The sequence below is a fragment of the Rhyacophila brunnea genome, unplaced genomic scaffold, assembly GCF_057557595.1.
Source record: "Rhyacophila brunnea isolate RB1 unplaced genomic scaffold, BYU_Rbru_1.0 scaffold_1, whole genome shotgun sequence".
NCBI lineage: Eukaryota > Metazoa > Arthropoda > Insecta > Trichoptera > Rhyacophilidae > Rhyacophila > Rhyacophila brunnea.
Window position 1 is genome coordinate 53,540,307 of NW_028232751.1, and position 16,213 is coordinate 53,556,519.

Sequence of the window (16,213 nt, forward strand, 5' to 3'; positions counted from 1 at the left end):
TTAATTTAACATATTTTGTATACATCTAATACCTATTAAAACTTTTTACCGGGAGCGGAGCAGACCCTGGAGCAGAGCTGGAGCAAGTATTAGGACCCGGAGCGGAGCATCTCAAAAAGCGGTCCGCTCCAAACCTCTGAAATTAGTAGTAGAAAAAAAAGAATTAATACACAGCACATCTGAAATTCTAAATGCCTCTAGTTCAGTGGTTATCATGTGCGGACCTGGTGGACGCATGCGGCCATCAGAGGATTTTGCTGTCGCCATCAGCGCTTTACAGAATAATATTTCAAAAATTTATTTATAAAATTATGAAATTGGTTGAATACAGATGACTTGTCTTAAATTTCTTTCCACGCTCAAAAATGTCCCTAATTTATTTTTGTAATGAAATTATATTATGTGAAATAGTCCGTTTCTGAGAATAAAGTTAATTCAAAGAATTGGCAACGATTGTTTTTGTCGATTTTTTCTACTACTGTATACTGTGAAAGATCATTCAGTGTAATGCGCTCCATAAAAAACAAATTTGATATCGAAGCCAGTTGACAGATGTAAACTTAGAAGTAGCCATGCGGCTCGCATTGGAAAAAAGGAGTATTGAGGAATTACCATTTGCATTATTTTTAAATGAATAGATAATCTATTTATTTAAAGATTATGTCATGAGATGTTGAAATGTCTTTTATTAAATGGACTTATTTATAAATAATTTGATCCATTTTTTAGTAAATAAAATTTAGCTTTAATTTTTTCAATTAAGTAAGTACAACAAAAGTGAAATTTGGTGCGGCCACAGTCAATTTTCACGTGAGAACCACTGCTCTAGTTGGAATCTAGCAGACTCGTTATTGGTAGTAACAGTGGTGAGTTAAGGGACTTGGAGGCCTCATGCTCTGAATGATTTTGAAACCTTCCGTGATAAAAAATAAAATAAACATAAATTTGAACTACCAGCCCTACCTAGTAAAATTATCAATTTATCTCTGTCTTATAATTTTATCTTGTAACTAAGAATAATTATTAAAAAGGGTAACAATGCTGACATAATACTTTTAGTGGATGTGTCAGCCCTCTATGATGTTAGTTGCAGGGATTTTGGGTAATATTTTATAGGTAGGTACCTATTTAATTTTGTGAGAAATACGCCTTTTTTAAAGATTTTGGTATAACATAATAACTATGAATGGTTTAAACAAGAGGGTTGGAGCGGACCCTTTTTTAAGTTGCTCCGCTCCAGCTTCGCTCAGGGACCTAATACTTGATGCAATTCTGCTCCAGGATCTGCTCCGCTCTGGGTAAAATGTTTTAATAGAATTTTAAAATTAAAAAATTGAGTGATATTTAAATAAGGTTTATTATTAGTCCTTTTCATTTAATTATATTAAAATTTTCGACCAGCAAATCGCCATTCATTATATGCCTCCTTTGTCAAAAAAGTGAGATTATTTATCACTCGGCAGTGTTGCCGTATTTCCAATAATTCCAGTGTTGCAAACTGTCAAATATAATATTTTCATTGGATTTTAGTACGAACATTGTGCCACTCCAATGTTCAGGCTTTAACTGTTTCGCGGCCGCCTTTTAAATTTTCTGGTGAATCGATTGCGTCACCTGCGTTAAAGATGATCGCCGCTGTTGGTAAACCTTACACGAGGATAATATAGTTAGATTCAGAATAGACCCTGCAGGTTGGGCCCGTGGGGTGTCTTATGCTTCCACTGCATATCTATACTACATATCGACTCGGAATGTCTATACTGTTATCATGTCTCATTTTCGGTTATAAATTAATTATGAACAAAAAAATACTGGGTCTTTACGCAACGGTTACGTGTAAATTGTACGTATTACATTTCACAGTAGCACAGTTCGTCATGAACTTTATTATCGGAAAGAGATGATCGTATACAATACGGTCAATTCTATAGCACCGAGATGCAAAAAATTACGCGTTGTCAGTTGATAATATTTTCGATTTGATATTTAGTATTTATAATTTAATTACATACCTACCTATTTCCTACTGTCCTTCACTTGGATTTCGGAAGATTTTATTACGTATTTTGTAAGTGTTTTAGGTACAAATCGGTTTACAGGAAGCCAGCAATTTTCATAACCGATTTTGCCAAAATTCATGAATTCAAGAATGAAAACCTAACCTAACTCAACAAATAATCCAGTATATTGGCTATTTTCAAAATTTCTTTGCCGCTGGCTTCCTGTAAACCGACGAGAACTGTGTTTTATTTAGACATGGATTTTATCTCAGTACTACACGACCCAAAGAGGTTGGACGGTTTTTAATATATGACCATATATTTCCGATACAACATTTCACAGTGAAATGTGATTCGGCGAACTGCATACGTTTAAGTTTCCGGACACGCTTAACTCGAACCTTGGCTTCATCCAGCCAACGACATCATCTGTGATCTTACTCTTCGCATTAACCCTGAGAATAGTTCTTACGCCCTACCAACCAGCTTATTTCCTACTGGATTCGGAATCAGTACCCATATTTTTGACACACCTGTCTATTTTAGCTCTAGAAGTTCAGTGACGGCTCGACGATTTTCTATGTGATGGGGCTTAGCCATAATTATTAAATATACATACCTACCTATTTTATCATATTAAACATTATGTACAAAGCTACATGATTTTATTATTGAGGAAATGAGTAATTTTTCAGATTAAATAATATGAGTCGTTAAAATCATTCGCGCTTAAAAATATTAACTAAATTAATAATAATTATTATTATAGACTTACCATTATCAGTTTTGAACAACGACATCGACAGTAAAACAATGCATTAAACAGAAAAAATCACTAGAAATCAAAACAACAAAATCTAACAATATCAGGGCTCGAAATGGACAGGAGCGCACTGGAGCGTCGCTCCGGATCGTAAAATCGGCAACATTATTGTTCCGTCTCGTGGAAAAAATAATTTTACCGCTTAAGCCTGAAATGGCCACATAACAAAAAATCGAATACATTTTTATAAAACACACATAAAATTAGATAACTCTGTTACTATTTTCAGAAAATTAACGACCGCTCCGGTTCGTAAAATTTTCCATTTCGAGTGCTGAAAAAATACTAGACGCCCTTCATACATAGTACGAATATTTGTATGTGAGGTACACATACGAGATAACAGTGGCGAAGGGTGGAGGTAGGCTGTTAAGATTCGCTATAAATAGTGCACACTAAACTTTGTTAGTCATATGTATTTGTTTTTATTGAACTAAGACTACAATTTACAGATGGTATTAGTTAGTTTTTAAAAATCAATTAAACCCTGCCTAAACGAAACCATAATAGATTTGGTCTAATTTGGGCAATACGACAAAATTGTGTACAATTTTCCATTCATAGTTATTTGTTTTCGTTGGATTAAAACTACATATTACACATATTTTTGGTTCATTTTTTTGATTCATTAAGCCCTGCGTAAACCAAACTATAATAAATAAAAAATATTATTCTATCTATAAAATACTCAAAGTTATGTATGATTTAATTGCATAATTTTAGATATTTTATAGATAGACATGTATTTTTTGACTAATATCTATTATGGCTTGGTTTCTCAGGGTTTAATTGAATTTTAAAATCTAACCTACACTATCTGTAAATTGTAGTCTTATTTCAATGAAAACAAATATGTATGTCTGAAAAAGTTTAATGTGCACTATTTATGGCGGATCTTAACAGCCTACCTCCACCCTTCGCCACTGCGAGATAATTTAACTTTAAAATATAGCTCTTATGCTTGTTTGAGAACCATTACCCCAAAGCAAATCAAAGTTCTTTAACTCAGCATTGGGTGGATGGATAGTGGTACAATTTTGTAAAAATTGAGGAGTTCGCACGATGCTACGGGTGTCTTTTCTTTAAATAAATTGGATTCTGGTATCCTGGAAACTCATCTCAGTGTAGGTATACGGCGGAGTTACGAGATGATGGAATGCCCTGCAAAGACGCAAGAAGACTGGTGAACAAGATGGAATCTAATGTTTGAGACTCCACTGAATTGTCTGACGTGTGCAAAGAACAAGAATAACGTAAGTAATCATTTAAAAATATATTTTACCTAGTTTTATCTTCTATTTCAAATGATATCAGAATTATAAAGTCGTGATAAGACAATCTAATCCACAAGTACTGTTATTGATATCATTTCAGCTATCTACCTCCTGTTCGTTCCCTACGTACTTCAGTCGTATTTTTTTAGTTTTTTTTGAAGTGTGTCATCAAAATTATTTACTTAATTTCGAAAATAATTGCATTAAAATCGGACTAAAAAAACAATAATGTAGTATTAATAAAATTCTATGTGAGAGAAATATTGATACATACTGTTCGTGTATCTGCTGATGTTTTTTCCGCAGTAAAGCTTAGTAAAAAGTGTCTATCGTATGTATTCTGTCTATACTGTTAATGTAACGAATACTACTGTGAAATTGACCTAATGAAATATGCATAAGATTTAAGTTAAACAAACGCAAATATGATATAATCTTGTAACAAAAAAATAATAATTGCAGTGTTTTGTGAAGTTTTAATATCGGGATAATAGAACATAATATTAAATGGTTGTAAGTAGCTAGGTACCTACTTAACAAGAATACTGCATTGTTGACATGCTGAGAATGTATTAAAACGACCTTATCATAGTGTCAGTTCAAAGTTTCCTTACAAATAAATTATTACGTTACAATAATTATTAGGGAACACAACTTTTTGAGGTTGGGAGATAGGTACTTTTTATCTTAATTTTCATGACTATTGACTTCTAATAAGAATCTTATAAGTAAGAATATTTGTTTCCTATTTTTAATTCTTCAAAATTAAAAATATTCATTTTAGAAGGCAAACCATTGTTAAATATCTACAAAAACGATATAATTTTAATATTTTGGTTTTTTTGATAGATATATTACATGGAAGCAAGGAAGAATAAAAAAATCGGTGTTTGTACTTTATGTACACGCGTTACAAGTTATACTTCTTTGGCGTAACAAAACAAAAACTAATAAAACAATAATTATTATTGTCTTCAATTATTATAAGCCGCTAATAAATAAATTGACATGGGATATACGACAAATATTATCCTAAACTGTAAAAATATGTATTTTTGTGTATGAAGTGTCGAAATATTGTAAATTTACAACATACCATTGTTTGAATTATTTACCAACTCAACATTCACAGAATTTATTTATATATTGATTTATAATTTTACTCATAAATAATACTTCTATGAAATATAACCTCAAATCTTGATACATAATCTTTACAACGAAAAATATATATACACTCTAATATAAATAAAGTTTTATGAATATAAATTAACAGTGTAGAATGTTAGTCTCCAGAAATTTGTTTAAAGACATATTATTTATTATGATTCAATAATGGTTATGTTTATAACACGTGCTCTTTACTTGGTTGTATTGAATGACTAACTAAATGACACTGTGCGGACCGAAGTGAATATAATCACAATAATAAATTGTGTTGCATCGGCGCGCGCAACTTCCGTCCAACGCCAAATGCGTTACATCGGCGCGCGCTGCTTTGACACATGCCAAAAATACACTCTGGTCTGTTTTCCCAAACGCGCCAAAAGAAGTATTCGAAGTATTAGAAGTATAAGAAGTAAAATTTTTCATTAATTCAAATATTATATCATAACATATATCAGTGGCGAAGGGTGGATGTAGGGTGCTAAGACCGACATAAATAATATACACTAAACTTTGTCAGTCATACATATTAATTGTTTTCATTGAACTAATACTACAATTTACAGGTGGTGATGGATAATTTTTAAAATTCAATTAAACCCTGCGAAACCAAGCCGTCATAGATAATACAAAAAAAATACTAGTCTTTATAATATAAAATATCTACAATTCATGCATACTTTTTGATATTAATAGATAGAATAATATTTAGATCTATTATGGTTTGGTTTAGGCTGTGTTTAATGAATAAAACTACCCAATATGACGTGTACATAATTGATGTATTCTTAATTTAACAAAAACAAATAAGTATGAATGAAACAGTGTGCACAATTATATATGATCGCCCATAGCATACAAAAATTATTATGGTTTGGTTTAGGCAGGGCTTGATTGATTTTTAAAAACTTGCCAACACCACCTAAAAATTGTAGTTCAATGAAAACAAATACGTATGACTGACAAAGTTTGTGCACTGTTTATGTCGGATGTTCATAGTCTACCTCCACCCTTCGCCACTGATGTATATAATATTGTGTATCATTAGCAATCTTCAAATAATTTGACTTATAAATAATTACTTTTTGCAATCCGTCAGACGTGTTCGATATTTTAATTTAATAAATTTCATATGAGATAATTACAAGATAAAAAGAACTTTTATATACCACGTTTTTAAATTTTCTGTTGAATCATATAAACTTGACAATTCTATGTATAAATAAAAACTTTTTATTGTACTTGATAAAAATACTGAATAAATATAGAATACTGAAATGTCATTTTGACATTTCATATTGATTTCCATAGTAACGCACGTATATATTAATAATGTAGTTGCTAGGACCTCCTTGGCAACCAATAATAGTGTTTTACTTTATACGATTTTTTTTCGAAATAACTTTCCATGCAAAACAGAATTAACTGAAAATGAATTCAATTCTGCTTAAAGATGGCTAAAAGTATTAAAAGAATGCATTGTCGTCGTGTTCTGATATATTCTAATAGTTTCAAATGTCTAGCTTGTCGGGAAGTTAGTTAAAAATCTTCAATCGTCCAATACAAAATCTTGGACAAACTAGAAAAAATTTATACTGGACACACAAGAAAAAATCTGTACCGGACAAACAAGAATACGAGTTAATAAAAACGTGGTAAAAATGAAGATTCACATCGATATGTACTTTCAAAATAATATGATAAAATTAGAGGATATACGTCCTTTAAATATGAGTATTTTTTTGGATTCAAAAATTCAGAAGATTTGAATTGTGTCAACCTAACGTCATTTTGCAATTCAATCAACTGTAATTTGAAATTCCCCAATTTTTTGGAAAAATCATTACTATGGTTTGAGTTAAACTTTGAACATTGTTTTCATCTAGCAAAAGCAACTTTTCCTGCGACTGGGATATTAAATTCTTCATCCATGGTTGTAAATTAAAAATATGGAAATCATTATAATTTTCAAAATTCACAATCAAAATTGGGATCGACAAAATTTTACACCAATACAATAGTTAGCAGTGGCAAAGACAACTGCTGGATCAGGTAAATGATTAAAATAAACGAAAATAATTAAATTTAGACAGTGATCAGTTTGTTATATGAAGAATATAGTAACGCGTGGCAATTTGTTCTATCATATTAGGATCCCAGCAAATTGCAGTACCTATAGTTTAGGGATTGCAATACCGAATGAATATAATTATCAATACCAGTATTTCGGTATTTATTATTGAATAACGGTATTAATACCGGTATTCGTCAAAACATATTACAGAAAAAAAAGAAGTTCCTATCAACAATAATATAACTATTAAAATTTATTTATGTTAAAATGTTAATACTAATCGCTACCTAATTTCCAGGTTGTTCTATGTCACTTTCAGTAAAATGTTCAGGATAGCAATTTGAAAGTTCACATTAAAATAATAAATTGTACCACCGTCCACCAATATATATATCGCTGTCTGATTCCCAGGATGTTCTATGTTAATTTCTGTAAAATTCTCAGGAGAACAATTTGATAGTTCATATTGAAATAATTGCACAACCTATATATATTAAAAACTGTGTTCTGCATATAAAAGAATAACTTATTTTCGACATTATCGACATCATATTTTTTATATTCTGACTAATGGGTTAAACAGAGTTCTGGAAATAGAACAAAATGGCATTAAAAAGTCATTTTGCTTAAAAATGTGAAGTAGAACAACCTGGAAATCAGGCAGCGACTTATTACGCGCGTGATTTAAATATTTATTCTGAATAATTTGTAAATGTAGCGTATTAGAACGTTGCAAGCACCATGAAACTATTTTTTGACAGTTCGAAAGGAAGTTGTTAAATCTATGGTGTTATCTAGAAAAGACGATTTTAACATTATATGTCACAATTCAAGAAAGTATCAATTTGTTTAACAATAAGCTCACTCTAAACAAAAGATCTTTAGCTAGTGTATAAATCGAAAGTGTCCTTAATCCAAAACACAAAATTACTGTGACTAGAGATATTAAGATATTGTTGAAAGGAAGATAATGCTTCTCGAGATAAATACTATATTACGTATATAACGTATATAAAACGACCACGTTTATATGATATTAATTTATTATTTTAAATCATCATTCAGTGTTGATTGTTAGGATAAGAAAAGACAACGCACTATAATAGTCAAGTAACTGTTACTTGTTACTTGTTAATATGTTACTTAGTAACATATTATTCAACTTTCCTACGAGTTCTTCGGTGTTCTCCTAAAGATACATGTAATTCTTAATTTCCGACCGTTATACGGCACCTGCGCCATTAATGTACATTACTATTTATTATCGATGTAGGTAAGTAAACTATAATTACATATTGTCAGGCAGCAAGTACCTGCCTACCTGTTCCCAGGTGGTACGTTAATGTAACATAATGATTATTCGTTTTTGATAAGATAACGATTCATAGTTAAATGAGTAACTACATAATTGAGTGTAATTAATCACTTGGTCGACTAATCAATCGATATATTATTTTATATATTATTAATATTATATCAGTGGCGAAGAGTGTATGCTGGAAATAGGCATTGGTAATAAAAAAATTGCTAGCACAGCCAAACTTCAGTGGATTTGAAGTAACCATTTGTTTCATATTATGTATTTTACTTATTGACTTAACATACAAATATTATATTTTAGTATTTTATAACAAAAAAATAACAGCCACAGGGTCGAGCCAGGACCAATCTATATAGCCACACAAGGCTTGCAAAACGCAAGACAAATAAGATATGTATAATAAAGTAGATAAAAGGCTTCCGATAGACGATTCCCTTTTGCCTATAAAATCTAGAATGTTATTTGTGACGTCATCGACGTATTTGATTTAGATTTTGAGTGCATATAAAGGCTGCGATAATCTAATGCCTAATATCACGTACATATTATTTTTTCAACTACTCATCTTCAATTTAGTAGTTAATTAATTCTGGTCGTTAAATGATTTTTCCCCAAGTCAAAGAAAATATTACATAATGTTAAATAAGCATTTGCTATGGAATTACGCCATTATATGCTAATAATAACCAAGTAAGGCGTAGTAATTTCGTTCAATGTGAAAACATAACATTGTGTACATTTTATAATAAATCCTTTTTGTGTCGACACTTATATATTATATTAGTTTTCTAAGGTGTAACTCTAATTACATAATACAAAAAATATTAAATTCTAATATAGAGTCTAAAATTCATAGTATTTAATTTACGTTGTAATTACATTACCTATTTATGGAATAATAAATGCAAGTAAGTAATTCATATTATATATTTTATAGAATGTTTATATTACAGTTATTTTCGCGAGTCAAAGGTAGCTTTAAAATAATCACTTGATATTGAGTCTTCGCCACAGCTACTAGCAATACAAATCGGTAATGTTTCTATATGACACCCACGGTGCCCGCGCGGCTTAAGCGTTGTACTATCACGCCGTGGGTCACAGGTTCGAATCCTGGGTCTGGCAAGTACACATATTGTTTTTCAATTTGTGTGTGAGTCAGGGTATGGACTTACTAGGTTGAGCAAGTGGCTGACATCCATTTCTCGTAAAAAAACAAAATCTGTTAAGGGGGTACATGCTCGTCGAAGGTCAAAATTGAGTTTTTATTGTATTTTCAAACCATGATCCTGGACACTCCTTAAACGTTGTAGATAATCTATTTATATAATTTTGAAGCCTTATTATCCTTTATAGTTATTTTAAACATTTGATGACTGCATAAAGTATTTTTGTTACATAAAATAGTATTCTTTTAAACCTCTCGCTCTAATGTTTTAGAATATAGTCATATTTCGGTACATAACTGTGCAGTGGTGTTAACATTTTTTACATTTATTAATTTTTAAACGCATTTATAAAACTATTAGTATAATTTATTACGAGATAATTTTTGTAAAATATTCACGATAAAAAATTATATTGATAATCTCTGTGATCCCAAATTTGACAAGAATTAGGCATTTTATTATTCAAAAAATCGGCAAGATTGACGCATTTGAAGATGATTCTAAAGATATTTATTATAAGCTATGTCTTTGAACATTCAAGTGTGATAAACGTCTTATGAATAGTGATTGCTTTATAATAATTATTGACCTAAGAATAAGGTAGTGTTTTTTTGAAATACGCCATTTCTTTTGTCATTCCCCAGTGGTTAAGCTACAACATACGGCCGTAGCCATAAATTGACAAACTATAATTGAAGTAGGGAGTAAAATGATATTAACGCGCGTATTTGAACACCTGAGGCCCCTAGGCCAGGATCTTTGTCGGGCCTCCTGCCTATCGCTAGGGTTAAAAGCAGTGTGGCGCTCTACATAAACGTTTTCCAAATGGTGTTCTAGGTTAAATTAAGGGTATTCAGTGTATTTTTAGCGATTTTTTAATAAACCCTCTTAAGATATGAAGTTTTCGAATATTGACACATAATATTATGCATCACAAAATCACATATTTTAAAATGTTAATATTCTTAAAGGAAAATAGCGCTGCAGGTGACTTTTTACCATTAGAACAAATTTATGATGTGTGTTCTCACTTATAAGGTAGTTGCGCCACGCGGTCCCCCCAGAGCCCGAGACCCTAGGTTAGAGCCCTGTCAGCCCCCCCCCCTTGCGGGGGCCATGACCTAAACTCAATAGACAAAGTATAATGCACATTCAAAAATCATAAACCCTGAAGAAACTTTCTTCTTTCCAATTGGAGCATTTTATATGAAAGTGAAGCTACAACGCTTATTATAATGCTTGTATGTAACTATTATATTAGCATCAAGTTATTTCACGTTGAAAGTACGTTTGCGGCAAAAAATATTTTGTGCCTTCTGTTTTATTATTTGCCATGGCAGTGCTGAGATAAGAACTGCTACAAAGCTAAAATAAATTATTTTTATTCAATGGATGATCGTTTTTTAAATAACAAAAACAGAGAATATGAAAGTTTTTTATTATGTATTAATTCAATTGTACTAAAAATATTGTGGAGTCACTGTCAAATATGGTTATATTAAAAGTCTTTACCTTTTTTATAAATTTAATTATTTAAACCCCAATAAGGAATACATTAATAATTAAACTACAGTATAATGATAAAAATTTTCATAAAATACGATGTAAGTACTAAAATCGGAAAAATCTTTTTAATATTTTCAGATATTATACACATTGATAAATTAATATTAATATATAATTATATACTCAAGTAGTATTTTACACGAAATTATTATTGACTAAGTAAACGATATAATATTATTGGGGGAAATAAAAGTTGTTGAAGTGAGTGAAAACATATAAAGTTTAGTGTTGTGAAATTAAATGATGCGAAAGGGAAGTAAATCGAAAGACAATGAAGAAAAGAAGCTTGAAACGCAAAAAAAGGTGAAAGAGAAAAATGCCAAAAAGAAACGAAAAAGTTTTATGTCTATCACTGAAGAAAAGACACCTCAAACAAATGATCAAGATCCCAAGAAAAAACTAGACGAAAATCCCCCCAAAATAATCAATGATGATTCTAAGAAGAAAAAAGAAGACAAAACAAACAAAAGTATATCAGAGAAAGAAAAAATTAAAACCAATCTGATTGCATCGAAAAAATACAAGTCCACGGAAAATTTTGAAGATTTCTACAAAGAAAATGACGCCGACGACCAACTGAAAGCAAAAAGGTCAATGTCCGTATCACAGATGAATGTTTCTGAGGAGAGTAGTGAAGAGAAGCAGGCGAGCTTGAGGCAGCGGCTGGGATACTGGGCGCGGAATACGTCGGACAGATTCAGATACTCCATGAAGAGGTCTAACTCATTCAAGTCTCCCTGGTCTGGATCTCTGAAATCCCTGAAAGAGATTGACAACATGAATGAGGAGAGCACCATTAACGACAAAGAATACGTAAGATTGCCCATTTATTATAATCTCGTTTTGTATATATTATTACTATATTATTAGCGTAAAACGGGGTAAATAGGAGCGTTTTCAGATTTAATATTTAATTTAAACCCTATGCTGTATGACTGAAAAGCTAAATTCGCTTACCAAAAGTTGTGTCTGAGATTCACCAGTATGGTTTGGTGAATGGAAACACTCAATATTCACTCGCCATCGATATATTCCAAAAATGATGGTCTGTTTCTATTTACCAGCGAAACGGAGTCAATAGAAACGGGGAGGGAAAACCCTCAAATTTTATTAAAACACGAATAAATAAAGAAATATTTATTTAGAAAACAGAAACTGTATAATTTCTTTAATCAGTGGATTAGCTGGAACAAAATAAGGTATACATTTTTAATTGTTCATTCATGGACATGTCCTATCGGAGATAACAAAAAGCAGAAAAATAAATTATCTGTCAAATAACATACATATTAGAATGGAAACGATAGCATTTTGGCAATTGCACGACTCTAAATCTTTTTACCGGGAACTGTTTCTATTCACCCCGTTTTACGGTAGGTACCTATTTAATACGTATTTAGTTCCCAGTAAATTTGACAAAGCACTCTAAAAGTTTTAATGCATTCATTAAGTACTTTAACGACTTATCTACTTATGTTTGTGGAATAACATTTGTTTTATGCAATATAACTTTCCAAAGTATGAGGTATTTTGTCGTGACTAAAGGTTTCCTCGCATAAAATTCACTGAATTTCATATTCATAAATTAAATAATATACTAAGTGTATAATTATAGTTAGTAATGAAACAACATTTCTGACAATGCGATTTTCTGCTGGTGTTCGTGGATTTGTTTGTCACCCTGATACCACTGGCGAAGGGTGAAGGTAAGCTGTTAAGATCCGACATAAAGAGTGCACACTAAACTTTGTATGTCATGCGTATTTATTTTCATTGAACTAAGACTGCAATATGCAGCTAGTGTTAGTATTTAAAAAATAATTCTGCCATAGCTGCCAAGCCATAATAGACTATAGTTAAAAATAGTTATCTATCTCTAAAATATCTAAAATTGTGCCATTAAATCATACATAGTTTTAGATATTTTAGAGATATACAACTATTTTCTATTTATTATGGTTTGGTTAGATAGGGCTTAATAAATTTAAAAGAACTAACCAACAGCAGCTGTAATATGTATTATTAACTCAACGAAAACCCATAACTATGACTGAAAAGGTATTGTTATTATCGGATCGCCTATAGCACACATAAACTATTATAGTTTGGTTTAGCCAGGGTTTAATTAATTTTTATAAAACTAACCAACACCATCTGTAAATTGAAGTCTTAGTTCAATGAAAACAAATACGTGTGACTGACAAAGTTTAGTATGCACTATATATGTCGAATCTTAACAGCCTACCTCCAGGCTGTTACCACACAAGTGGATGAATACATCCTATCATTTCATAATAACTAGGATCGATTTTTGTCACTTTGAAAAAAAAGGAATTAACCTATAATTCTTGTAGATGACAGGCTCCCAACGCTTTTCGCTTAATACTATATTTCCCGTGGTCATCGTGATTAGGCCAACAGGTAAGAACAGCTAATTGTTTGACAAAACCCAATTTTTGCCAAGGGGACATATGCCAACGCTAATGTTCTCAGTTGGTGGGTGTTTATATATTCCACTTGCGTGAGGATGAGTTTAGGTGGACGCTATTTTATGAATTCTTAAAATAGGGCTTCCTTAGCAAACTCGGTGTACTTCTTTGAGCTTCTATAGATGTATAATTGTATTTTCACTACTTTTGTATGTTTATATTATGTTATCTTTTTATATTTTCATTTTTATCCCTTTTTATTACTTTTCTTCTTTATAATAATGTTTCATGTCATGTTGTAAACGTTTTAAACTTATAATTTGTAATGTCCAAAATATGTTAAAAATAAATAAATTGAATTGAATTTAGTTACCGTGTCTGCTAAGCGGAACATGTGAAACTTGACATAGTGATGTCTGTGAAGGAATAGTTGTTAGCCATTTGCCCAACCCATTGGTTCTATCACTTTTATCCTATGGATCAAACACATACTGAAAAAAATGTGAGAATTTTACCAGATGTGAAACTAAAATCCATGACCAAAGACTACAGAGGTAACAGTAGAGAAGGGTGGAGGTAGGCTGTTAAGATCCGCCATAAATAGTGCACATTAAACTTTGTTGGTCATACGTATTTGTTTTTACTGAACCAAGACTACAATTTACAGATGGTGTTGTTTAGTTTTTACAAATGAATTAAATTTGGTGTACTTTCGGCGATACGACAAAATTGTGCACACATTTTCATTCATAATTATTTGTTTTCGTCTTATTAAGAATACACATTGCCGACACATATTGTTGGTTTTTTTTAAAATTCATTAAGAGGTGCCTAAACCAAACTATAATAGATAACAAATATTAATCTATCTATATAGCATTTTTTGACTATTATTTATTATGGCTTGGTTTCGCAGGGTTTAATTCAATTTTAAAAACTAACCAACATCGTCCGTAAATTTTAGTCTTATTTCGATGTACACAAATACGTATGATTGACAAAGCTTAGTTTGCACTATTTATGGCTGATCTTAACAACCTACTCCCACCCTTCGTCACTCACAGATAGACATACTGCTTCTACTCTACACATACGTGTTTATTAATTAGTATGATACTAATAATATAAATAATTGTTTTGTACATGAGATAAGTATTTTTTTTTCTAAAACATTTGACATCGAAACACTTGGTGGTAACATAACTATCCATGAATAGTCTACACTGAGGGTGTTATAAAAGTGGCTCTTTGATAAGTGTAGGAAATTCACGACACAGCACTTAATTAAACTGACTTTTCAGGCCTTTTGAGTGCAGGGTTTTGGCCTTACCTTATTAAAACAAAAGATTCACAAAATTTCACTGCACCACCCAGCGAGGACAAGGATAAAAAAATCGGTGTTTGTACTTATGTACGCGCGTTAGAAGTTATACTTCTTTGGCGTAACAAAACAAAAACGAAACTTGTGATAAACTAAATTCTTTGATTAGCTCTTAATTATCTTGTTAAATTACACACCCAAGAAAAAGAACCGCTTATTGGAACGCCGTTGGTATACACTTTAACTTATATTACTAAATTATATAATGATTTCTCGTTGTTTTTATTTTTAAAGTACCAACTGTCTCTCTGACGTGTAATTGTTTGTTTACGTAAGGAATTGCAAATGGCCGACAATAATAAATTCGCTCCCTAGGCAATGGAACAATTCTAAACTATAATATTATACTGTATAATCGTCACGATTGCAGTATCATACTGTGGCGTAAAGGTAGTGCGTTCGGCTGATAACCGAACAATCGGTGGTTCGAATCCAATAGAGTGCGTTTTTTTTCGTGTGAAAAAATAAATTATGTGTAACATGTCACACGGCAAAAATATACTCTAATCTGATTTGCCAAACGTGCCAAAAGAAGTATAACTTCAAAAACGAATAGAGGAATCCTCTCTAACTCTTACAATAATTGGTACACATGTCACTACAAGGTACTTCAATGGCATTATGTTTCAAGTAAGCTGTTTTCAAATGTATCTAAAAAATCGATTGATTTAATTACGAATTTTATGTTATTCAACAGAAATCATTCTCCTCTGGAAACCTGGCAAGACCCCTTTATCGCAGTGCAAGTAACCTGATGGGTTCGGCGGGCAACTTGTATGGCAGCCAATCTTCATTGTCGAGTAAGTTGATATTTTTCTATATCAATAGAGCTGTAGTTATATTATATTATTATTGTAGAAATTGAGTCACTGAAACATTTTTTATTTTGTTCAACATAACAGAACCCCCTTAATTTTGTTGGCGTAGTTCAAGGTGAACTACATACTTTAAAATATTGTTAAAATTTTCCAGATGGAAAACAACTACACGATTTGTTCTCTTTTATGAA